Source organism: Pezoporus occidentalis, unplaced genomic scaffold (genome assembly GCF_034315485.1).
Source record: "Pezoporus occidentalis ecotype Australia unplaced genomic scaffold, CSIRO_AGI_Poc_V1 ctg216, whole genome shotgun sequence".
Lineage (NCBI taxonomy): Eukaryota > Metazoa > Chordata > Aves > Psittaciformes > Psittacidae > Pezoporus > Pezoporus occidentalis.
The window spans coordinates 525,098-549,190 of NW_026914029.1; the positions used below are offsets into that span (position 1 = coordinate 525,098).

General features: G+C 47.8%; 1 protein-coding gene across 3 annotated transcripts in view; it reads left to right on the forward strand.

The window, feature by feature from the left end:
* OPCML (opioid binding protein/cell adhesion molecule like) overlaps positions 1-24,093 on the forward strand; it is a 325,783-nt gene that overhangs the window by 88,880 nt on the left and 212,810 nt on the right. The gene's annotated exons all lie outside the window — the stretch shown is intronic.

Below are 24,093 nucleotides of genomic sequence, written 5' to 3' on the forward strand. Positions count from 1 at the left end.
TATTTCATTTCCTATAAGTGCCTTAATCTCGTGGGTAAATATTACAGCTTTGTGCTCTAATCCGTAAGCTGGTATATCTTTTCCCTTCCCAGTTACCTTTTGTGTTGATTTACTTTTAATATGTTGCCATTAAATCTCTTTCTCTCCCCGAGGCCTATTCTAAGTGCAGTATTTATTCTGTTGAGTCTTTTTTAGTCACATTTGTATTGTATTCTAATGTGCTCGCACAAAAGGCTGCCGGGCACATTCCTGAGATATTTGCATCTTTTTCTTCCCTACTTTTGTCTGTGCTGCTGCAAACACACGCTGCTTTGGCCCTGCATCTGCAGGAGTGTTCCTCATACTGATGAGATGCCTGCAGGAAAGCCTGGCTGATAACTCCAGGGCTTGCTTGGGCTGCTGGTCCTCCTGGTAGATTGGAGCATCCTGCTGCATCGAAACATAACTGAATCACCCCTGGACATCTCCATGTCCTCTTTCATCCTTGGGAGCAGGGTTTGCATGAACCCAGTTGATTCATGAGCTTGGTACAAGGGAGTTTGGCAAAGGTTTGCTGTCACCACCTGGGAGATGTTTTGATTGACCTCCTGGAGTGTGTGTTCCGTGAGGATTTCCCCAGCTGCATGGAATTGACTGAGTGTTGGCAAATGGGAGGGATTGGTTTCAGTGATGGCTGCTGGGTATTTCATGGGTGCAGCTCAAGGCAGGGCACTTAGTAGTATGGAGGGCTTGCAGTAAGGCAGTTTTGGGTTAGCCTGAGGGGTTTTGGGCTCCTTGCTCTGACAGTAGGTCTGTCTAACTTGCTCCCCAGCTATCTCCATAGCCAGTTGGTGCTTTGTGGAGGGCGTGATAAAGACTAATTGTAAGGTTTGACTGAGCTGGGTGGCAGAGGCTGAGCTAGAGGTGGTGGAAGGGGATGTTCTGTGTCCTAGGGGATGTGTAATTGGGGTTACCATTGCCTCTTTTTCCTCCCTGGAAGAGAAAAGTGCACACAGCCTTGAAAGCAGCATTCTTACTGCCTTGGGGAGCATTTTACCTGCTTACTAAAGCTCCTTTCCCTGCCCTCAGCCTCTGCTTTCCATGGCCACTGCTCCAACTCACTTGTCTCTAGCCTAGCTGCTTTTTGGGTGCTTTACCTCTGATTTCCAGGCTGATTCCCAGTCTTTGGAGGCAGGTTTGAGAGATGGGGGTGTGTATGTTGCCTGCATTGCTGATTTCCTTGTGTAAATCCCTAGGCTTTTGTATATCCTTGTTCTTTTCCCCTCTTTCCCCTCAATATAATAGCTTTGCTCCTTTCTAAAGTGCTCGGGTCTCTACAGATTAAAGGTGCTCAGGAAGAGGTGTTATTATTGTGATGTTTTTATTGTATGGAGAGGCTGAGATATTAAAGGACTCCTTCAGTTTAGGCTGTTAGAGGTAGAGAAGGTTGGCAAGAACAGATTTAGGTGGAAGCATCTACCCCAAGAGACGACCTGAAGCAGTGAAAAGCTGAGATCATCTGCCTGGCTTGGAGGAGAGCCTCATGCTCAGACTGCAGATTGCCACCAGCAGCCTGAATGTCAGCTCTTTGGAGCAGTGCTAAGCTTCCCCCTTTGCAGAGGGTTGTGTTGTAAAGCACGAGGTCCCACAGACTCAGCTCGCTGTGGGGGAGCTGGAAATAAAGCCTGTCCCACATGGCTGGAAATAAACCCCATGCAATATGTTGACTAATGGTCTTAATCACATTAAAAGCGTGCTCTTGGGTTCCCTTGTCACACACCGCCGCCATCACATCTGCTAGGATCTGTTAGCAAAGTCAATGCCGGTTCATCTGCTGGGGTCACTCCATCCATTAGCGTGGACTAAGCATCACAGTCAAGCAGGCCTTTCCCTATGAGACTTGAGGCTGGGATTAAGATCCTGCAGGATGTAAAAAGAAAACGAGCCCATCCCAATATCCAACTGCAAAATGGCTGGTTCCGAGCTGTGCCAATGAGGCATTGAGCAAAGGAAAGAAAACCCCACCGCTGGCAGTCAGGGGACACAGAGAAAGGAGGCTTTTATCTCTTTTAAAATCAACCTCTTCTATTTGCTTTTAAATCTTCCATCCTCACCAGAGCCATTCTGCTACCCAGAGCTGCCGGGGGAGTTGGGGGGGGGGAGAAGGAGAGAAATTAATTGAATCCTTACGTTTGAGTGATGGCTACTCCAAGAGCTTGTCAACCTGATGGTGAAGCTTGGGGGTGTTAATTGCTTTGAAATCCCTTTCTTCTTGTCAGCAGTTCCCCACCTTCCACTCAGACCCCATCTCCCTTGTGCGCTGCCTGTGGCATCAGAGGAAGGCTTGGGGTGAAAGGGAGAGAAACCTTTTCCTCCTTCTGTTTCAAGCGGCTCCCGTTTGCTGAGGAGGTGAATTGATTTCTTGGGCTTTAATTAAGGAAATCCAATTCCCACTTAATGAGAAAGAGTTTTGGTGTGACACGTGTAAATGGCGAAGTGACGAGTGCCCGATGAGGACAGAAGGAAAGGAGGTGGGGGTCCCCCATCTCGGGTATCCTCCTCTTCTCCCCAGAGCAAGATGCAGCCCACTGCTCCATCTTCTGTGGTACCCACGTACATTAGCATCTGCCACCATATTCAGTGGAGCTTTGATGTCCTTCAATGATTGCACCCTCCCTGTTTGGGAGAGAATTGACCCTGGGATGGGCAATACACTTCGCTGCTGTTTTTATTGAATCGTTGTGGTGAGATTGGCAAGGCTGATGTGTGATGGATGGCGTGAGGGTAGCTCTGTATTATGGATGGGGGTAACTCTATTGGTTTAAAGCATGGTGGGTTTGGTGGGGGGACCCATCTGGATGAGTGCATCCCTGTGTTCTTTGTGCCAAAAAGGTGTGTTGCCCAAACCAACATCACCCATCAGAGAGGCTCTGGAAGAGGCTCCCATGGGAGAAGTGACGCCCTAAGGCAAGATGCTGGGTACCAACATCATCTCAGCCCCGCATCCCCTGTGCTCCCCAGTTAGCATCAGGTTGTCTCTTTTCCCAGCCCTCAGCTGCCTTGTTTGCACTGAAACTGGTATCAAGGGGGGGGGGGGGGGGGGAAGGAGGCTGGCAGACAGAGTCACTTCTCATCAAGTTGATCAATCTTTCTGCTGTTGAAGCCTCTCAATGAGTTGAATGTGATTTTCTCTGCTTTCCGCGCGAGGTGCAAGTCGATCACTTTCAATTTTCAGCATGCAGAACCCTCACTCTATCAAGCTGTTGCCTTGCATAACCATGATTGCTGCTGGCGAGGGCTTCCAGCACGCCTGGAGCCGTGCTGGAGGCGGGGGGGGGGGGGGCTGGATGCAAGCAGCAGTTCTTCTGCTTCAGTGATGGGGGCTCTTGCTTGTTCGCTGCCTGCCAGGGTGACAACCGGCTCCAGTGGCCGTGAATGACAGGCTTATGGGAGGAAGAGGGAAGGATCTTTGCATGGGGCTGGGCAAGATGCTGTGAGGTGGGCAGGCTGTGGGGTGGTGTTTGCAGCAGTGGCATCTCTTAGTTTCTTCTTTATCACCCCAGTATTGCAGACAGAGAACCCTGTTAAACTTGTTGTACATAAGCAGGGAATGGGAAAGTGTTGAGTGGCATTAACCTGCCTGGGAATGCAGAGATGCTCTTGGCTGCCCTGAAATTTCCTATCTCCTAGAAATGCATCCCAAAGGATGCTGCACGAGCACCAGCAGGGCTATTGGGACGGCACGTTGTTGTCAGCAGCCCAAGGGGGTGCGAGCGGTCGGGGAGCCTCCTGCCTGCCGCACACAGGCCAGAGGCTGCAGATAAGAGAAAATGATTTCTGGTTTTAATTAACTGAGCTTTCATTTAAGAATAAACAAAGGCCATGTTTGTGTGCTGACAGCTGGCTGTCCTTCTGGGTCAGATAAGAAGGCAAGTTATTGCCTCCAAGCTGAGAGAGGGACCAGGAGAGAGTCCAAGAAGCAGGGAAACGTGAACAAATGCCGAGCGAACCTACATGCCGGCAGCCGGGATGCTTTATTGTGCGTGTTAAATAGCGAGCCTTGTGCCTATTCATCTGCCTGCCCCTGGGTAGGAGCTGCCATCCTGCCATTGTCCAAGCAAATCCCTCAACCAGTGGCAAGTGTGTTGGGGTGGGCAGCCTGCAAAGCCAGGCTGGTGCTAGGGGATTTGGGAAGGTGTTTGCCCATCCCTGCATAAGCATCGCTCTTTCTGAGGCTTGCTGGTACCCTGAGGGTGCAGATGTCCCCACATGTGCTGCGGTAAAAGGCAGGGCACTGATTTGCTTTAGCTTGCTTCAGAGCAAAGGCTCCTTCAGGAAGAGCTGGGAGTACCAAATGCCAGCCTTGTTTCTGTATTGCCTTCAAGAGGGATTAAATGTTTGGAGACCTGAGACATTGCAGCATTCCCAGCTTTGTCATCTAAACAATTGCATTCAGTGCGGGCAGATTGAGTGTTCCTGGGTCATCAGCAGCCACGTTCTGGTAGGTAGCAGTTACACTGATAGAGGAGTGAAAACACCTCTTGGCAGCTGATGATTCAGAAACTCAGTCAACCTAAGTGGCACCTTTCACCAGTACTGTTCTCAGCCTTTGCCACCACTATTGGTGGTGCTCCAGCTCAGTAGAGGCTGAGGAGAGCTGGAGTTTGGCCAGAGCGAAGGACGTTGCTCCCTATAGGTCTCATACTCACTGTACAGGCTTCTAAGTGCACTTCAGGTGGATCAAAGCACCAGGAGAGTCACCTCCAGGTGACTTGGCATGCTCAGCAGATGTGCTGCTCTGCACATCTGGAGGCGATGGGGAGCAAAGACCCCACCGCAACACCGAGTTCAGCTCCCTTCAGATGCTGAAAGGAAGATGCTTATTCCCTAAACTAGAAAAGTTCTTTACATTCTATTTTCCCACTGCCAGAAAGTCTTTTTGTGCCCACAGCTGGAAGTTTTTGGTAGGTCAAGGTTTTCACTTGTCTTTGTGAGAAAGGAGAAGGCAACTCCTTTTGTTCCTCATGCTGTGGCTTGTGCTCACTGTCCCTTCGAAACTAAATTAAACCAGGGATCTGTTCATTCCTTAGCTAATTTTCACTGGATTCTGTTGCTTGTTCTTTTTCATTGAGGAGAAGCAAAAAAAACTTCAATGATTTTATGGGAGATGGAAGAAAAAAGTTGGGTTTTCCTCTAATCTTCAGCAAAACAAGTTGGCAGTTTTGGTCCACTTCTAGTCTTGGCACATTTTCTCCTTGTGCCTAATTTAAGGTGACCGCTGTAAGATCTGCTCTAGTTTCACATTCCTCAGCCTCATGTTTTTACACTTCCAAGCCTGTGTGATGGATCTTAAGGAGCCTGCATTATGCAGCCCTGTATCCATCTGTTGTCCTTACAAGTTAAACAGCGTGGAGAAAAAAAAAGGGATTAGAGCCTCAGCTCCTCTAATGAAGCAGCAATTTGTCTCCAGATCCTGATCCAGGTATAGGAAAACTAACGAGCCGGCTGGCCCTGAGCCTCAGGGAATGTTAAATACGTGCTTTTGGTGGAGAAAAAGCTGGAGAGAGAAAGCGTTGGGAAGAGGGAGGGGGGGGAAGAAGAGCAAAGGCAGGAGAAACTGGGAAGAGGGATGGGGTCATCTGCGCTGAGCATCAGCCATGGAGCAAAGGGAGATGTGCAGACCATGTCAGGATTCCACTCCAAGATGTCTTTGAAGGCAGTTCCAAGCAGTTGTTATCTATCCAGTGGTGGTACATGTTACAGGGAGCATGGAAGGAAGGAGACAGTCCCACTTACACCACCTGGTTGCTACAAGGGGCCACCAATGCTTGCACGAGCTGTGTCTTTTGGTGACTCTCACAGGGTACAGGTTAATGGAATAGGTCCCCCCGCATCCATTCCTGCTGTTTTCCAGGAGAGAAAGCAGGTGGATTTAAGGCAGGGAAGACCAGTGGTGAGAATATAAGGAGGAGAGAAGGTCTCATTCCATTATGTGGGAGAAAACGCCTCCTAATTAAAAAGAATGAGCTGAAAGTGGTATTTGTGGGGAGTGAGGAGGGGATTGTGCAGGGAACCGTTGCCATCAGTGGGGGTGATTTACCTGCAGCAGAGTAGCAAGATGCGAGGATGAGGAGGATGGTTGGTAGGGCGGTTCTGTACATGGGGAGGAAGATGTGGTGGTGAAAGCCAGGAGAGGTTGATGGAGAGCACGTTCCATTCAATGTGGAGAAAAGGAGCATGAGAGAAAAGACGAGCCCGAAATGAGGCTTAATCTTAATGAAGAAAAATTCTCCTCTAAGTAAGGAGAGTTGAAAGGGAGGGGAGAGGAGGGTTTGAAAATGATAGGAGCCTGACATGCTATTGTGGTGGAGAGATTTCCTTTTCTTTCTTTTCCCTTTGGTTGGGAAGAAAAAGCAAGATAATAAAGACAGTAGAAGGTGGGGGAGAAAAGAGAGGAGAGATGTAATAAATGAGTTGCAGCACCTGAGAGGAGGTGGCTTTGTGGGAACTCTGGGGTTCTGCTTAGGACTCTGTGTGTGGGATGCAGATGGCTTTTCTTGACTATTCCTTGATGTGCTGTGGGGCTCAGCCCAAGCCTTGTCCTTGATTCTCACTTGGAACTGACTTTCTTAATGGGTACCAGGAAGCTTGAAGTGCCTCAGGGGCCACCTGATGGATGGGGCCATGAAGAATGATGAGCATGAGGCCCTTGCTGCTGCCTGGGGCATTATGGCCATGCTGGGGTGGGATGTGGGGACAGCAACATGCTGCACAGTGGGAAGGATGGATCTGGTGCTAACCCATTAAATGAAGTGGTTCCTTTACTGGTATACAGGATGAATTTCTGGCCCCTTGAGAGTTGACTGCACTTAGTCTCCATGCTTCTGCTTCTTCCCAGCTCTTCATTTCCATTAGAACAAGTTAAAAATACATGAATGATTCCCTTAGCTTTGCATTGTTTGTCCTTTGAGAATAGTAATTGCGCACAACTGTGGCACAGTCACTATGGAGGAGAGGTCCAAGCATGGTCTGGTTGCAAGGTGATGTTCCTTGGGAGCAGTTGGCAGTGCCAAACCCATGAAACCCCTTTTGCAGTGGTATATATTACTCTGGGTGCTGATGGAAATGCACCAGGATTCTTTACTACCTTCAGATATGCTTGAGACGTTGCTAGGAACCTGTTGCTGTTGTCGTTCTGGCTGCCCTTGGTTTTATGGGAATTACTGGGTATTCCATAGATTTAGTTTCCATCTGTTTCACAGATTTCTGCTCCTTCCTCACATCTCCTGCTTGGCTTCTAGCTGGTGGGTACCCAGATTGAGAGCACAGAGGGAACCACAGTTAAAAGCCCATCTCATCTGCACTGCAGAACTTGGTTGGTTTAAGGCTGATTAAAAGAACAGCAGCACATCCTCTAGGAACAAAGAAATCTGTCTTGCTTCCAAATGCTTTTGTGTTTATGGGTACAAATTCAACTGCTTGGCAATACCTAGCCCAGGTGAAGCTAATGTATTCCTTGCTCAGGTGATTTTCAGTTCATGCAAGCTTCTTGTTCTTGATGACTAACGTTTAGTAGGTGTTGAAGTAGTATTTGTGTCAAGCCAGCTGAAGAAAAAGGAGGCAAAATGCACCTATTGGCTGGTTCCTAATCAACAAGCAAACAAGGAACTCCTGGGCAATGGGGAATTGCTCCCTCCTTTCCAAGCTCTTCCTCTTCACCAAAGTGTTGGCAGATGCTTCAAAGGGAATGAAATGGTGTTTTTGCTTCCTGTGCTCCATCTTTTTTTCCCTCTCCAGGAGATAACTGTGTGGTGAATGCCAGCCTGTTTCTGGAGCAGTTTCTTAAGGGATATGGGGAGCCTGGGAGGCTCTGGCAATCTCTGGATTTGTTCTGCCAGGTAAAATGCTTGCTTCCCTCTGATGGGGTCTGTGAATTTGTTAGGAGAGCGTCCATCCTGTGACTTGTGGGAGGTGGCTTTGAAATGGGGTATGTAATCTCAGACTTTGGACCTTTTTTCTCTCTAATCCAAGGCTTAGATCCTTGATTTGGTGTGGATGATTCCCTCTCCTTTCCCAAATCCTTTCCCTTTGAAATAACACCTGCTCACATCCTTGTGTCTGTCACGGGGAGGCAGAAAGATCTTCTCTCATCATGAGGAAGCGCAGTCCTCTCCATCCCCCCTACCGCCACACATCCTCTTCCAGAATACTGCATAATGTCAGCCTAAATCCTTATCAGAAATTTTAATGAGCAAAATAAAACCTGAAATCTGTGTGATTAAAATCAAATCTTCCCTCTTCTGCTCTGCTGGAGCTGGCTGCCAAAACAGAGGCACAATGCTGACAGTGGGAGGCCCCTTGGATTTAATTACCTTCAGCTTCAGTGTGCACTTTAGATAGATGTCCTCTCTGGTCCCTGCTGGGGCCATGGACAACCTCCTAGAACATACGAAGGGTGGTTAAAGTGGTCTCCACTTAGGACAATATTTGTCGGTCTGTTTTGGTGGAGATGGCCCATTTTTGGCACCAAATAGAGCCCGGTATTTCCAGTTGTCTCTAGAGTTGGCCAACCTTGACCCCAGATGTTGCTTCCCCTCCAGTTGTCTTTTCCTACCTCAGAGAGATACCCTTTTCCCTGCATTGGCTACCTGCAGGCTCTTGAAGAGATGTCGTAGATCTTTGCAGTTGCCATGATAAGAGTGGACATAGTGCTACCAGCTACCATACAAGGTGGTGGCTCACCAAAGGGAGAAGTAGGGGTAAGTTCTGGTGCTCTTGCTGTTGTCCACCATGTCAGTGTCCTGTTCCAGTTCCCCATCCCCACTGTGTGCAGGGCAAATTCACTTTTTAGCCTTTTTACTTGAAAATAGGGTGTCCCCCTGCTCCATAGTGGCTTCAAGCCTGCCCTAGGCACTCCTTGCAGCAGACTTCCAGTCCCAGGTCCATACTTCAGTGAATTAATGGACTTCTTTCCCTGTTACTTCTGTTCCTGGATGAATTCCTTGGTTACCTTCAGAATCACCAGCTGACTTTCCCAAAGTCTCTTGAATTATGTCTTCACTCGTATCCTCTATCGTTTGTCTCCTTCCAAGGGGTTGTTTCATTTCATTTGTCCTTTGAAGGGAGCAGGAGCATATTTCATGAGCCGTGGAATTGAATCAAATAGAAGAGAGCAGGGAGCACTCACCTGAGCTCAGACCTTTCCCCATTAGAAAGAGATAATGAAGAGATATGCAGAAGGTGCAGCCAACCCGTGTTTCTGGCAGGCATCCTGACTAAGGATCTCTATCTGCTTTGGCCAGGATGCTTAAATTATCATCATTTAATGGTAATAATATAAGGATCTCGATAGAAATAAGCTAGGGCTTGGGTAGCAATGACCTTGCTGCGTCTTAAAACCTGATAAGGCATGGTGACTTGAGCTGGTGAGACAGTAATGAGATGAATATATGCAGATGGCAGTGTCCTCTTCAGTTCCTTGTGACATTGTTCACAAGCAGTTGGACAGGACTGCTGTCATGCCTTGTCTTGTAGGCAGCTGGCTCTGAAATGGTGGCGTGATGGTGGGATATTGACTCCTTATGGCTCTTCCCCTCTCTCTTTCTTTTCATTTTGGGTGTGAATTGGGAGGTAGGAGTGCCAAGCTTAGTGCTAATCATCCCTTGCAAACGGGGGAGTAATTTCTGAAGCAGCAATCATAGACTGGATTGACTGACTGCAAATCTGAGAGGAGCCACCCAACTGTTGTCCTTCAAGCATAAGTCTCCTTGACCTCGTCAGTCTGATGTTGCTCATGTGTGGGCAACAGTGGGTCAGAAATCTGTAAATCAGCACAGAAATCTTGTCTTGATTCATGGCCAGACAGTCTCCCTTTGTCCATAACTAATCATTCAGCTTGCTCAGTGTGCTGGGAGAGAAATGCTTGGCTTATGAGACAGCTTCTTGTGCGCTTCACTTGATGTTCTCCAAGCCACGACCAGGAAGGCTGGGCTGGAATAAAGCGTGTCTTGAAAAGCCTCATAAAACTGGATAGGAGAAGAGGCTGCAATGTTTGTTACATAGGGCAATGTTTGCAGTCCCTTGGCTCTGTGGGTTTTTTGCAGCAAAGCTTTATATTGTAAAGGAGCAGAGACATCTCTTGTGGAAACTTGTTGCCTATTTGTCCTCTCCCGTAAGTAAAAGCCTTGTGGGACTAGAAATGTAGATGCTCCCTTGAGGAGCAGAAATCCCTTCCTCCTATTCCTCTTAATTTCATTTCATTGGACAATAATAAAATAGAAACCTACAATTAAATCCCTATTAATAGCTACAGTTGCACACAGTCATGGGTGCTGTTGAATTAAGGTCCAATCCTGCTCAGTTCTGAGTGTCTTTCCTTACTGTTTGACAGCAGTGGGGACTTGAGAGCTCAAGGCTCTCATGTGGGGTACTCAGCATCTTGCAGGGTTGGGGCTTTTAATTTTGCAGCTCAGCAAAGGCAAACCAATTCTTCCATTATCAACGCTTGAGCTTGCTGCTGAGTAAATGAGTATTACCATGTATCAATTAGTAGTCTCAGATGCCCTGAGATGGGAACAGAAGAGCCTTCTATTGGGATGTGCCTGGCATCTGTGCTTCCAGTCTTCAAACTTGGGCAGCGGGTGCTCAGATGTGTCAAAAAGTGGTTGTGGGATTTGGTTGAGTGCTTGAGAGTTTGACTTCATAGAATCATAGAAGGCGTTAGGTTGGAAAGGACTTTAAGATCATCCAGTTCCAACCCATGGGCTGGGACACCTTCCACTAGAGCAGCTTGCTCCAAGCCCCGTCCAGCCTGGCCTTGAACTCTGGAAGGGATCAGTGGGTTCAATACAAGAAATGTTTTGGGATAACCAGCCTTTTAGAGTAAGAAGTTTGATGGTTTAGGTTTCTTTTCTCCCTAGTTAATCAAATGGGTCTTTCAGCCTTTCATGACATGGGGATGGAAGGATGCTGAGATCTTAGGCTGACATTGCTGTTGCAAGGAGCTGTGCAGTGTAATCAAGGTTAATGGGATTATAAGTGATGATGAAGATGTTAATTCAGCAGCTGATATCAACACCTCGGATGCATTTTGCAAACAATTCCCCCTTTTTTGCCATGAGGAACCTGAGTCCGTTTGTTTGCGATAAGGTGCCGCATCCGTGCTCTGGTTTGCATCCAGCTGTTTGCAGGGGAAGGGATGTGCTGAAGCCACCCTGGGGTTATGTTTTGGGACATTTATGATGACTTGTGCTGGAGTGGCAGAAGCTGATCTTTCCTCATCTGTGTCCAAAGGAATGCGGCAGCATCTCTGCCTTTCCCAGCCTCGCTGCCTTAAATGTTCCTGGCATGTTACATATTTAAGGAGTGTTCATATAGCATCTCCAGCTGTGCACCTGAAGGATTAGAGCTGATCTTTGTAGCAAGAGTTTAGTGCTTGATACACGTTTATTATATATTTGAGCTAAATTGGAGTAAATAAACTCTCTGCATAAATATATATGAACAAAACACATCCCCTCCCCAAACAGGCTATTTCCTATGCAGGAGCTCTAAAGAGTTGCAGGGATGTCTGATTCTTACTTCTGTTGTAATTGGCATTAAAATATAATACCCTCCCTTGAAAGAGAGGCTCCCATACTGTGAAAATGCCTTTTCTGGCCAGGCAGGGGCCAAATAATAGCAAATTATAAGCATGGAAAATACTTAGAACAAAAAAGAGGACTCTCAATTATCAGAGCTGATCCATAGCTTGCAGTCTCGTCCAATTTGTCTTTTGAGTGCACCATATGAACCAGCTATGACTAAAATCAGTCAATTTAACCCCAAATCAATGTTCTTTTGTAGAAGTGTTTGAAATCTGAGTGGAAGGGAAAGCTTTGAAGCTGCCTATCCCTCGGTAAACGCAGCACTTGAACTCCACGTTTGATTTGAGCACAAACTCCCTTGGTCTCCCAGTGCCCAACACAGCACCTTCATTAGAAAAAAAGTGTGGAAAAAGACTAAATTGATATATCTTTAATAAAGGAAAACAGTGTTTTCCCTTTCCATGTGCTTTGCTGCAATGAGATTGTGTACTGGCTCCCTTGGGGTCTTGTGCCAAGACAATGAATTACTTGGGACACACATCCCCTGGCAAGGGCCATGCACGTCTTGTAGGAAGCGCGGAGCTGCCTTTATCTGCCTTGTGCCTCCAGGGAAAGCCCATTGCTTCTCCACCTTGGGAATGCTGCCAAGGCTGGGAGCGCTGGCAGCCGCTTGCTTCTCAGCAGGTTGGCAAGCCTGCATCTTCCTAAGGGATACAGGCAGGCCAGGTTGGCTCTTGCTGCTGGATTAGAGTCTGTGGTGTGATAAAGACATGCAAAGTGGTTCCCCTGTCTCCCTTTGGGAAGGAAGCTTGTGGTCTCGCAGGCACTGGGGTAACTGCACTGGTGGAGGTGGTGTTTGGGCTGGTGTGGCTCTCCTGGCTTTAAGCTGTTGCCCCCTTGGCTTCTCTTGTTGGCTAATGGCTGTTTTATCCAAGCCAACTTTGCATCTTGGACAACATACTGGTCCCTGTGCAGTGCAGATGGTTGAAACCCCATTGAATGAGATGTTTGGAAATGGATGGGCTGTTTCAGCCAAGGAATTGGGGCTGACAGGTCACTGTGGAGGTGCCCAGTGACCCCTTAAGTCCAAGTCAGGAGCTGCTGCGATTCAGCAGCTGTGATCTGGCAGGGCTGAGAGGACTAAAGGTTGCTTGGGTCATGCTGAAAGTTCTGCTGTCATATCTTGGCACCTCACACTGGTAATGTGCTTTCTCTAAAGCATTCCTGAAGGAGATGCTAACCCTGCTGGGAGCCAGGACCAAGGAGGCTGTGTGATGTTCTCAGGGTCTCACTGGGAGGCTGTAGCAGAGAGGAGAGTGATCCCTTTATCTTGAGTCCCTGACCCCACTTCCATCAATAACACCTCTGATCTTCCAGCTTCACCCATTAACCTGTTACAGTGAGTTGAGCAAGGGTTTTCCTGAGAGAATTACAGAGTTATGGTCCATAAGTTGGTTTTCCTCCTTCTGTGGTGAGAGGTTGCTTTAATGAGGCAAAGTCTTGGAGATCAACTGAACAATCTGCAGTCTTGAGGAGGAGGAGGAGGTGGTTGGTGGTCCTGGCCTTGGGAGTCCTTAGGTATCAATTACTGAAGTGAAAGGTTTTGTTCTCCCTCTTTGTTGCGATCAATTGTTGATGAATAGCTCAGTGCTTGTGATGGATGTTGTGATCAGAAGTCTGAACTTAGCCTGGGCCTGTCGCATTTGATGTATATCAGATGTCTGCACTAATTTATACAAATGCTTTGCAGCGCTGGAAGAAAGCAAAACCATAGGGTTGGACCAAAAAGGACCACCTTTTCTCTCTTGTCCCCAAAGACCTTGTGTTGGTTTAGTGGTGGACAGTGTGATGATCATGGTGTTGAACCTCGTATGCTGGTAGGAGTTATGTTAATGACGAGAGACCCCAGCCAAAGTCAGAGTCCTGCAGTGTAGCTGCTGCATCCATGCATAGGAAGACACAATCTGTCTTCCAGAAAGCTGATTTCAAATTAGACACAAGCCTTATAGGGGAAAAGAAGGGAAGGAACAGCGGGACATGACTTGCAGGAGGGCGTGCAGGTGGTTGGTAGCGTGGCTGTGAATATAACCTGGTCTCCTGCAGCTTTGTCTTCGCTAGATCTGCCTCTTTCATTTCCCAAGCTGGCATTTCAAGCAGGTTAAGCACAGAAATCAAAAAGCAACTCAGACTCAATTCTCTAAATAAACACATTTTGTGGCTTAGCCTATTTATAGCCGGATGAGTGCAGGCAGCACTCAGTCCGAGAGACGTTGGGAGGTTAATATGTATACAGCTGGTTTGGCCAAGCGATTCCTCTGACCGTTAAATTCCCCTTCTGAAAGCGTTGCATGCCCATTTCAGTTGATGCATCTTGGATGGCAGCGCTCGAAGCTTTGCTTTGTCTCCTTTTGAGGCAATAAGATGGTGCTGGTGAAAGGTGCTGGAGCTAAACACGGCGGGGTTTGTTTTGTTGTTTCTTGTTGGGTTTGTGTTTTAATTGGCTGGCAACTCCCAGCATCCCTCCCTCCCTTAAACCCTGATTTAGTTGCGTGTGTAATTCCATGCACAATACGCGCACGCTGAGGTGTGGTTTCAAGGTCTTAGCGTGTTTAGCAAATATTTCAGCCGAAACGATCTGTTCAGCTGTTACATTGATTGCCAAGATTACAGCACGACAACAAACAGTATTTGGGGGATCGGAGACGAAATTACAGCCCACTCTCGCCGGCGTCTACAGCGAGGAGCAGATGCACCGTTAATTTTGTGCTGCAATGGCCATTACTCGGCGCGGCGGTATGGCCAGGCATTAGCATTGCAGCCAGCCGTGCCTGATGGCTCCTCGCTGGAAGGAGCCAGGCAATTCCAGGGTGGTTGTTGGCTACCAAGGGCTGTGGTGGCCAAGGCCAGAGCAAGGGAAGCAGAACAGGTGGTAGAGGTTGGCAAAGTCCTGGTGAATGGCTGGGATGCAAAAAGAGGTTCTTGAAATGGGGACAGAGCTACGGTGCTGCTGTGGAGTGGGGGATGCCAGGCAGTGTGGCACTCTGGCCATGGCAGGTTGGTTTTTTTCCATAAGCATAGCTGATGTTGGACCACAGAATCATAGAATCCCAGAATGGTTTGGGTTGGAAGGGACCTTAAAGCTCATCCCGTTCCAACCCCTTGCCATGAGCATGGATGCCTTGCTCCAAGCCCCTGTGTCCAACCTGGCCTTGAACACTGCCACAGATGGGGCAGCCACAGCTTCTCTGGACACCCTGTGCCAGCACCTCAGCACCCTCACAGGGAAGAGCTTCTGCCTTAGATCTAATCTGAACTTCCCCTGTTTCAGTTTGAACCCATCACCCCTTGTCCTATCACTACAGTCCCTGATGAAGAATCCGTCTCCAGCATCCTTGTAGCCCCCTTCAGACACTGGAGGCTGCTCTGAGGTCTCCACGCAGCTTCTCTTCTCCAGGCTGAACAGTCCCCATTTTCTCAGCCTGTCCAATTGAACCAGTTGTACAACTGAGTGATGATAAACCTATTTGCTTTGGAAGGAGTAGTGATGGGCAAATCAATCTATCCTGTCCTGGTGAGCTGGCACAGTTCTGGGGACATGGCATTGGGGCACAGTTGTGTTAGCTTAGGACTCGAGCTTCTGCTTGAATCCAAATCCATTGGCTTGCAGACTGCGTGTGACTGAAGTGGAGGAGCTGCAGAGGGTGGAGGTGTTGGGCTTTGGCTCCATCCCTGCAGGATGTGTGAATGCTGCTGACGCACACACGATCTGACCTTGAGAGCTGAGCTGGAAACAAAGTGCAGTGACCAAAACTCAGCAGAAACCTGGCTTATGCGAGCCAGCCTGCCTCAGTTTCCCCATCCATACTGCAGGGAGTGCCCTTCTGCAAGCATGCAAGGGAGCCACGTGCAGTGCTAGCACATTGTGACCTGTGATGCTTGCACGTCATGATGCATGACGTTAGGGCATAGTGATGTGCCTTGGCACGGGGTTGGACTAGACTGTCTCTGAAGGTCCCTTACAACCCGAATGATTCTGTGCTTCTACGTGCTGACATCCAGGGTGCCAGAGAAGGACCATTTGCAAGGGAGAAAGGGAAGCAGGGTTCTTGTTTCGTCCTCCCTGTGCAGGGGAGCAGGCTGTGCAGAAGGAAGGTTCCATCCTTCCCGATGGAATTCACTGCTGTGCCTCTCCTAAATACAGGCTTTTCACCTCTCATCTTGAAAGAATAAAGTATCTCCTACACCACATGAAGCTGGTGCATGCAGAATGAGGTCACTGCGCTCGATCTCTTTATGAACTGTCTTTTTTTAATGGTTAGAAGTTGAATATCATCTGTGTAGTTAAAGAGGAGATAAAAGGAATACGGAGCCTAATGCACATAAATGCCTTGAAGTTTGGGGTAGGGCCTTTGCAGTCCCAAGGATGAGGCTGGATTCTCTGACCTTGAGCGTGCTGCTCTTATCCTGCCTGATGCTCTCCTGAGGTTTCTGGCAGGGAGAAGCAGCCCAGTTTGAAGAGTTCATTGGATGAGATATTTCTGCTTCTGATGCTAGCAACGGGGTCACCCTGCTTATTAAAGTTACATTTATTGATAGCTCTTCAGGAGGCTGTATAGAGTTAATAAGTGGTTAGCAGATGTTAGAAACATATTGCAGATATTAGGAGTAGATTGGTATAAATCCATCAGTAGATGCTATTGGTGGCTACACACTATGGGTATAAGCTGAGCACTGACTCATTGGCTGAGTATTTGGCAGCCCATTAACTGTTTGCCTCTGTTATGCCTGGTTTAACTCCCTGTTAACCAGCTGAAAGTCCCTCTCTGGGAAGTTTGGCTTGAAATAGCCCCAGATCTCTCAGCATGTCTGCCAAGAGCTTGGGGGGCAAGTAATTTGTAAATCTGATTCACGCCCTTACCTTGGATCCTGCTTGGAGCTTCTTCCTCAGCCCGTATCTCCCATTTATGAAGCATCTTTGTCCTAAGAGTGATAGAGGCACAAAAAAGAGGTGATCAAAGGGAAGGAGCAGGCTGGAAAGAGATCAAATATGCAATTTCTGACTGTTTTCTGCTAAGTGACAGCCAGGGAGCAGGAATGAATTGAGTGTCCAATATTGCTGCTTTCAACAGCTTTCTCTTCCAAATGTCACCGCGAAAAAATACAAGCGAAGGGAAAAGGGAGAAGCCAAACAGCGAGAGGGACGCATCACGGCCCTGTTTCTTGCTAAATAACACTAGGATGGTTTCAGTACCTTTTATAGGAGCTGCTCCCATCTCGGCAGAGTTAATGAGTATCCAGTTTTCACTGCCTGCTGAGTAATGTCAAGGCTAAAATACAGCAAAGCCTGTCTGAGGCAGCCACTCAAGGGAGCAACAACTACAGGTTGCTGGCAGAGATGGCTCGGAATTGCTCTCCATGGCCCCAGTCTTCTGCTGTGCCCAAGGAGCTCGTCTGCTGGTGGCAAATGAGGAAAGCTGACAAAAGCAGCCTGGAGCTGCAGCCTTCTGCCTCTCTCTGCTTGTCTCTTCCTCTTTGATGGCCCTTTTCCTCCACCCAAGCTGGAGGTCGGTGTAGCAGCATCTCTCGCTGGTTTCCTTCTGTGCTGTGGATGGTCTTTAAGCATTCGAACACTGCAGTTTAGACTTGCCTTGGTGATTGCAAGAGGGAAGGAAGCCAGGGAAATAAACCTACATAATTATGTTATTATTATTGCTATCATTATTACCTATAAAACTATTAATTGGATGGCTCACGGATAGACCTTGTCCTGACATCTCTCTTCTCTACCTCCTACCAAGCCTGCATGGCCCAGTCACTCTGGGGATCTTGCACCTTGGGCACATCACAGGATCATTCGGGTTAGAAGGGACCTTTGAAGTTCGTCTAGTCCAGAACATGCTCTCTTACACCTCCATGCCAGGCTTTTGGGTCCTAGCAGAGGAGGAGACCTGGAGGACAGCTCACACATGGCGTTCAGTGGTGTGTTCTGGTGGGGTGGCATGGGCTGGGGAATTGTCACTGGGGAGAAATGCTCAGGAAGTGACTACTGACACACCAACACTCACAAGAGGGAGTTGGGAGGAGAACTGAGGTTTGCCAAGGGCTGTTAGAATCATAGATTGGTTTGTGTTGGAAGGGACCCTAAAGCTCATCCAGTTCCAACCCCCTGTCACAGGCAGGGACACCTTCCACTAGAGCAGCTTGCTCCAAGCCCCTGTGTCCAACCTGGCCTTGAACACTGCCAGGGATGGGGCAACCACAGTTTCTCTGGGCACCCTGTGCCAGCGCCTCACTGCCCTCACAATAAAGAACTTCTCCCTTATATCCAACCTGAACTTGCCCTGTTTCAGTTTGAACCCATCACCCCTTGTCCTATCACTACAGCACCTAATGAAGGTCCCTCTTTAGCATCCTTGTAGCCCCCTTTGGATACTGGAGGCTGCTCTGAGGTCTTCATGCAGCTTCTCTTCTCCAGGCTGAACAGCCCCAATGCTCTCAGCCTGTCTCCATATGGGAGGTGCTCCAGCCCCTGCTCATCCTCGTGGCCTCCTGTAGACTTGCTCCAACAGCTTCATGTCCTTCTTATGTTGATGACACTAGAACTGCACACAGTGCTGCGAGTGGGGTCTCATGAGAGCAGAAGTGTCATGTCATGAGAGACGTTGCCCATCGTTCATCTGGTGTTTGAGAGGAGGTTTGCTCTGAGATCTGTCTGCATTTCTGCTGAATAACGGAGGCATGGGGGAGTGTGGGTGGGTGTAATGTCTCCTGTTTCCATGGCATCTAAGTGCTTCTGCACCGCTCGTGTCTCCATGAAATGGGTCGGTGTTATTATTCCCATTAGACAGATGGGAAACCGAGGTGTGGAGAACTCGGGAACCAACTTGGGCTTAGTGATATTGTCACTATATTAGAGTGGTAGCCGAGCTGGGACATGCTCTTCCCACCTGAAATAGCACCCTTCAAACAGGAACTATTGCTCTCCTTGGGAAGAATCACTGTGGCATTCTCTTGTTGTGCCTCTTGCCTTTACTTGGAATTGTTTATTCAGTTACTTTGGTAAGTCCCCACTTCACAGAAGGGATCTGCACCTAAGGAATTAGTGGCCTGTCAAGGCAATTTCTCACCCTCTTCATCTGGGGCATCTGGTTAGTTGACATTAGGGAATTGCTTGGAGCCCATAATTCGTGTATTCTTTACTTCAAACCACTCATGTCTGACTTTGCCTCTTTGGAGTTTTCCCGAGTCTGAGGCAGTTGACATTTGCTGCAATTATTTTATCCCTAATTACCTCCATTTTTGATGCAACAGAATTAAGGCGTAATCAACATCCCCAAAGTATCTGAAGGCAGACAATTGCAGCCTGAGTTCATTCCCAGCAACGCTATATATCACTGGGACAGCTTCTTCTTCTTTTAATCTTCTTGTCTCTTCATTGCTTATTTATACAAAGCTCATTGTATCTATTCCTGTAGCATTTTGTAGCTCTCGCCTCTGTTTTTCAACCACTGGTGTCTGGGGTGAGTGGGGATGTTTATATTGAATTTCATGCTCACTTATACCCAAGCCTGGTTTTTGCTTTGCTGACTGACATCGCTTTAAAGAACCATGGATGGCTGCATATGGTGTTTCCTATTTCAATCGGGTTTTGCTCCTTCTATGGAGCCGTTTTCAGGCACTGTAGCATGCCGCCAGTTTATTGCACAGGCACTTAAAATGCCCCTGTCTTGTTAAAAATAATAAAGGTTTAAAGTGTTATTCTTGGAGTATCTTTAGCTGGTAATGACCTTTCTACGTGTGCCGAGCGCTCAGGTGAAGGAAAGACGCCGTTGTTCTTTATTACTGGAGGAGCTTAACTAAGCTGCTTTTGCCAATGTCAAATTGCTCGTGGGCTGGTTGACCTCCTATTTACTTCTAATTCCTGCAAGCTGTTAGTAAGAGCTACACTAAATCAACCTGTCATTTGGGTTTGCCTTCTGCGACCATTGCTGAAAGATTTTTATACTTACGAGCATCAGAGAGGAACTGCATAAAACTCCTTAAGAGCGTATTAGGGTTTACAAAGTGTGTAGGAAGTTGTTCGGGGCTATAAATGGTACAAATTACAGTGGGAGAGGAGAAAAGCTGGTGTCTAGCCTGTGTTCCTCTTGCAGGGGAAATGTAGGGAGCAGCAAGGGGAAACACAGACTTTGAAGCAAGATTTCACCTGGTGGGATTCCACCTTTATTCTTACTCCGTGGTTTCAACACCGATTATGGGTTTATAAGATTTATTCTTTTGCCTAACTGCTGGAGCTGCAAAATCAAGCTGCATTCACCCTGCTTCTTAGCTCATCCCTACTAATAAAGATCCTTCAATGGGAGTCGAGTTGACAGTTGTGCTGAGGACAGTCATCGTGGGAGACGGCACCAAGAGTGAGAGCACGTTATTGTTTGGTGTGAACCATTGTACCCACATCACACAGCTCGTTCAAAGGCTCTTAAAACGCTGCTCAGTTGTTAAGCTTCTCAGTATCTCTGTTAGGGAGCTGGTGCTGGAGATTCCCTGTGGTGAGGGAAACGGAGGCAAAGGGAGGATGAAAAGGGAGATGCAAACCTGAACATCGATCCTCCTGTATCTGCATCCGAGTGGGGCATGGGAGGCGTGGTCCACAGGGGTTGTGGTCCATGGCAGTCATAGTCCATAGTTCTGGCATTTAAAGTGCCTTAATTTTTATCCTTTGAAGAACTGCTGCAGAAATATTAGTCTGGGAAGCGCCTGTGCATTATGGAGTATGGGTGCTGTGATGGAAGCACGGTGGAGATGGTGTTTTTCGTGCTGGCCAAGCTTGCTCTGCTGTACTTCATCTGCTGGAAAGCAGTCTTTGACCAGCCACCAACTTTTTCAGAGTGTTTTTAAAAGCCTGATATTATAGTGATGTATCTGTGCTTGCAAAATGGTGGGTAAAAGGTGTTGCAAAGAAAACTCACTCTATTAAAGTATTTACTGATATATTTATACATAAAACCAGAAGACAAAGCCGTAACAAGCCCCTTTCCTAGCTATTTATGGTCAGGTTCTGCTGTGTCATTGTTCCCACTCCTCTTTTTCTCCTTGCAGGAACAACCTGGGGAGCAGAATGTTTCATCTTATCATAGAATCCCAGCCTGGTTTGTGTTGGAGGGGACCTCAAAGCTCACCCAGTTCCAACCCCTGCCACGGGCAGGGACACCTTCCACTGGAGCAGCTTGCTCCAAGCCCCTGTGTCCAACCTGGCCTTGAACACTGCCAGGGATGGGGCAGCCACAGCTTCTCCTGGCACCCTGTGCCAGTGCATCACCACCGTCACAGGGCAGAGCTTCTGCCTAAGAGCTCATCTCAGTCTCCCCTCTGGCAGGTTAAAGCCGTTCCCCCTTGTCTTATCCCTGTGTGACCTTGTAAAAATCATGGCCACTGATGCCACTTAGCTGGGCATCAGGTGCATCTTGATGGGTTTGCCTGAGACCAGGGCTTGCCTGCTTACCTAGGAGAAAAAGAAATGCTTTTGGAGGCCTGTAGACCTCTGTGGGCCACTTGTTTCTCAGTGTCAAGAGAAGGGGACCAGTAAAAGACAGAGTTGCAAGCCAAGATAAGGCTGGGAAGGAAAAATCCTGACCTATTCCATTGTGGAGATAAGTGAGGTATAAAATTGGGTCCATATTGAAGTCCAGGGGAGAATTGCTTTCCATGGGTAAGGGCATGCTCTGGCCAGCACCTAGTGAAGTGCTGCTCAGTCTCCTAATTGGGCTGTTACAGCATTTGGGAACAAAAATGTGGTAATAACCTTCCTTGAAACAAAGCTTGAGAGGAGAGAAAAGATGTGGAAGTGTCTTAGCAATCTGTGCCCGAGTGCTTAGCACCAGGTGCTTGGATATGGGAAAGATGAGGGTGATATCTGTCTCCAAAGAGATAGCAGCGTTGTGAAAACACAGCAAAGTAAATCACTGCTCGCGAAGCAGAGCCAGCCCCTATAAATCAACAATAATATCTCAGTCCTTGCTGAGTGCACGTCTGAGGCACTGTACGCAGCTCTAGTCACCGTGTTACCAAGAAGGAAATTACAGCATAAGAGAAGGTGAGAATTAGGGCAACAAGACCAGAGCTCTGTGAATATCAGAAAGGAGGGGGTTTTTTTCATAGCACTTCTGAACAATTGGGGTCAGGTTGGTTTTGATTTCTCCTATAGAATCAACATAACACCCAAAATGAAATATCAGACAGTGGAAAAAAAAATACCCCCAAATGTATTGAAAAACATCACATGCTTCTCCGGGCATGGATTTTATTACTCTGGAAGCCAAAAAGCATCATTCACTGGGACTGGCATAAATGTAGTTGGAGTTTCAGGAGAGCCAGGTGTGAACTCCTGGTGGAGCCAGTTCTCCAGACTCCAAAATCCATTGGGAAAAGGGTGATGGATGGGGGATCAAAGCAACCTAAACCTTGTCTAAAGACCAGAGAGAGTGGAGTTGATGGATGCTGGGCAGAGGAGATCAGGGCTGGTTGCAGTGTTGGTGGGAGCAAGGGAAAAGCTGGTTTGTGCCCTAAGGGGCTCAGATAAGGTAAGGGGAAGGAGAATGTTAGAAGCTGGTTTGATGTGCATAGCTGGTCAAGGCTTTTAAGTAAGGCTAGTGTTTCTTAGGAACACTGCCTTGCCCTTGGGGTTTTGCATTGAGCCAGCCTAGCCCTATTTAGCCTGGTTGGCTGCAGCAGCAAAACCCAAACCCTGTAGGTCTGGGATGCAAGAGACTACCACTTCGATCATCTCTCAACAGCAAAGGTGTGAAATGCAGTGTTGCTGAGTGATATGTTCATAATAGGACTCCTTTATTAATGCTCTGCAATGACCTTGCTGGGGCACAGTTGAGTTCTTTGTCACCTGTTGGTGGGATTCAGTGTGGGGCCTGTGAGTTCCTCTGTATCTTGGTTGCCATCAATATTGCGTGTTGGCATCACGTAGTCATGATGGGCTTGTTCCCAAGGGCCCGGAATATGTCTAAACCCCTCTTCGTGACTTGCTATTTTTAGAGTTGCATTTATAAAACAGAAAAAAACCCTAGTCACAGCAGACCAACAGTGTCTTCCCTATCAACAGCAGATATATCAGAGAGAAAGTCTCCTTTCTCTTTCCATTTGCTGGTGCCACGCGAGGGAAGAAATCCTGTTGATTCATGGGCTGGGGGAGGCTCGTGTCTCCAAAGCCTACTAATCACTGGTATTAATGAAGCCAACTGGAGAAGTGGGTCAGGGCTTGGCCTGAGTTAGCAGGAGTGGGTGTCACTGGAAAGAAAAATAGGTGGAAAGCTGAGAGATGATGTTGGCAAACGGATTTCTGCTGGGAGAGAACCGAGAGTGGAAGGGCTCTGATATCTCCATGAGCAAACATCTTGTGCTGTTGTGAAATTGAGTTGCTTGCTTGTAAATGTTAAAAGATAATGTGTTTCTATCAATAACTAGAGGCTTAAAAAATAGTCTTTGGTCTGGCTACCCATTTCCTTTCCCCATTGAGGGAGAAAGTCTCTTAGAGCAGCAGGGAAAGTCTCCATGCAACAGCTTGTATCTCGCTCTATCACACGCCGTATCAGTGAGTGTACTACAAGTTCCTGTACCGAGTCATCATCTTTTTCTTTGTCTCTTCATTCTCTTCTGTGCTTTTATTTGTGGTTTTTCTAATGTTCCTTACAGGCAGATAACTGATGGCTTAGGTTGAATCTGTCCCTTGGATTCAGCCATTGCAGAGGAGCTGGAAGGTGAGTTACAGAAACCATGTAGACAAGGCCCTCAGTGCCATGGGTTAGTGGTGGCCTTGGCAGTGCTGAGGTAAAGGTTGGACTTGATGATCCTAACGGTCTTTTCCAACACAGTTGATTGTGGTTCTATGATTCTAAGCAAGGCATGACTGTTTGTGCATGTGGAGAATGAAGAGGATCCATGCCTGTGTGCATCCCAGCATGGCTATAGGAGTTTTTGGGGTCTAGAAAGAGCCAAATTCTCCTCTTTTCAGACATTCCTGTGTCTGAAAGCTTTCAGTAGCATCCCTGTTGTTTTACATGGCTGAATGTTTCATGGCCCGTCATGTTTCATTGGCTTTTCCCCTCCTTTTCTGGGAGACTGAAATTGCAGTGCGGGAAACCCATGTGGTTTCTTGCAAAATGAAATTCCAGCTGGGAATATTTGTATACAGTTCCGGTGTCCTCAACATCAGAAGGATATGGAGCTGCAGGAGCAAGTCCAGAGGAGGCCATGAGGATGCTTAGAGGCTGGAGCATCTCCCGTATGGAGCCAGGCTGAGAACATTGGGGCTGTTCAGCCTGGAGAAGAGAAGCTGCGTGGAGACCTCAGAGCAGCTTCCAGTGTGTGAAGGGGGCTACAAGGATGCTGGAGAGGGGCTCTGCATCAGGGACTGTAGTGATAGGACAAGGGGTGATGGGTTCAAACTGAAACGGGAAGTTCAGGTTAGATCTAAGGCAGAAGCTCTTCCCTGTGAGGGTGCTGAGGCGCTGGCACAGGG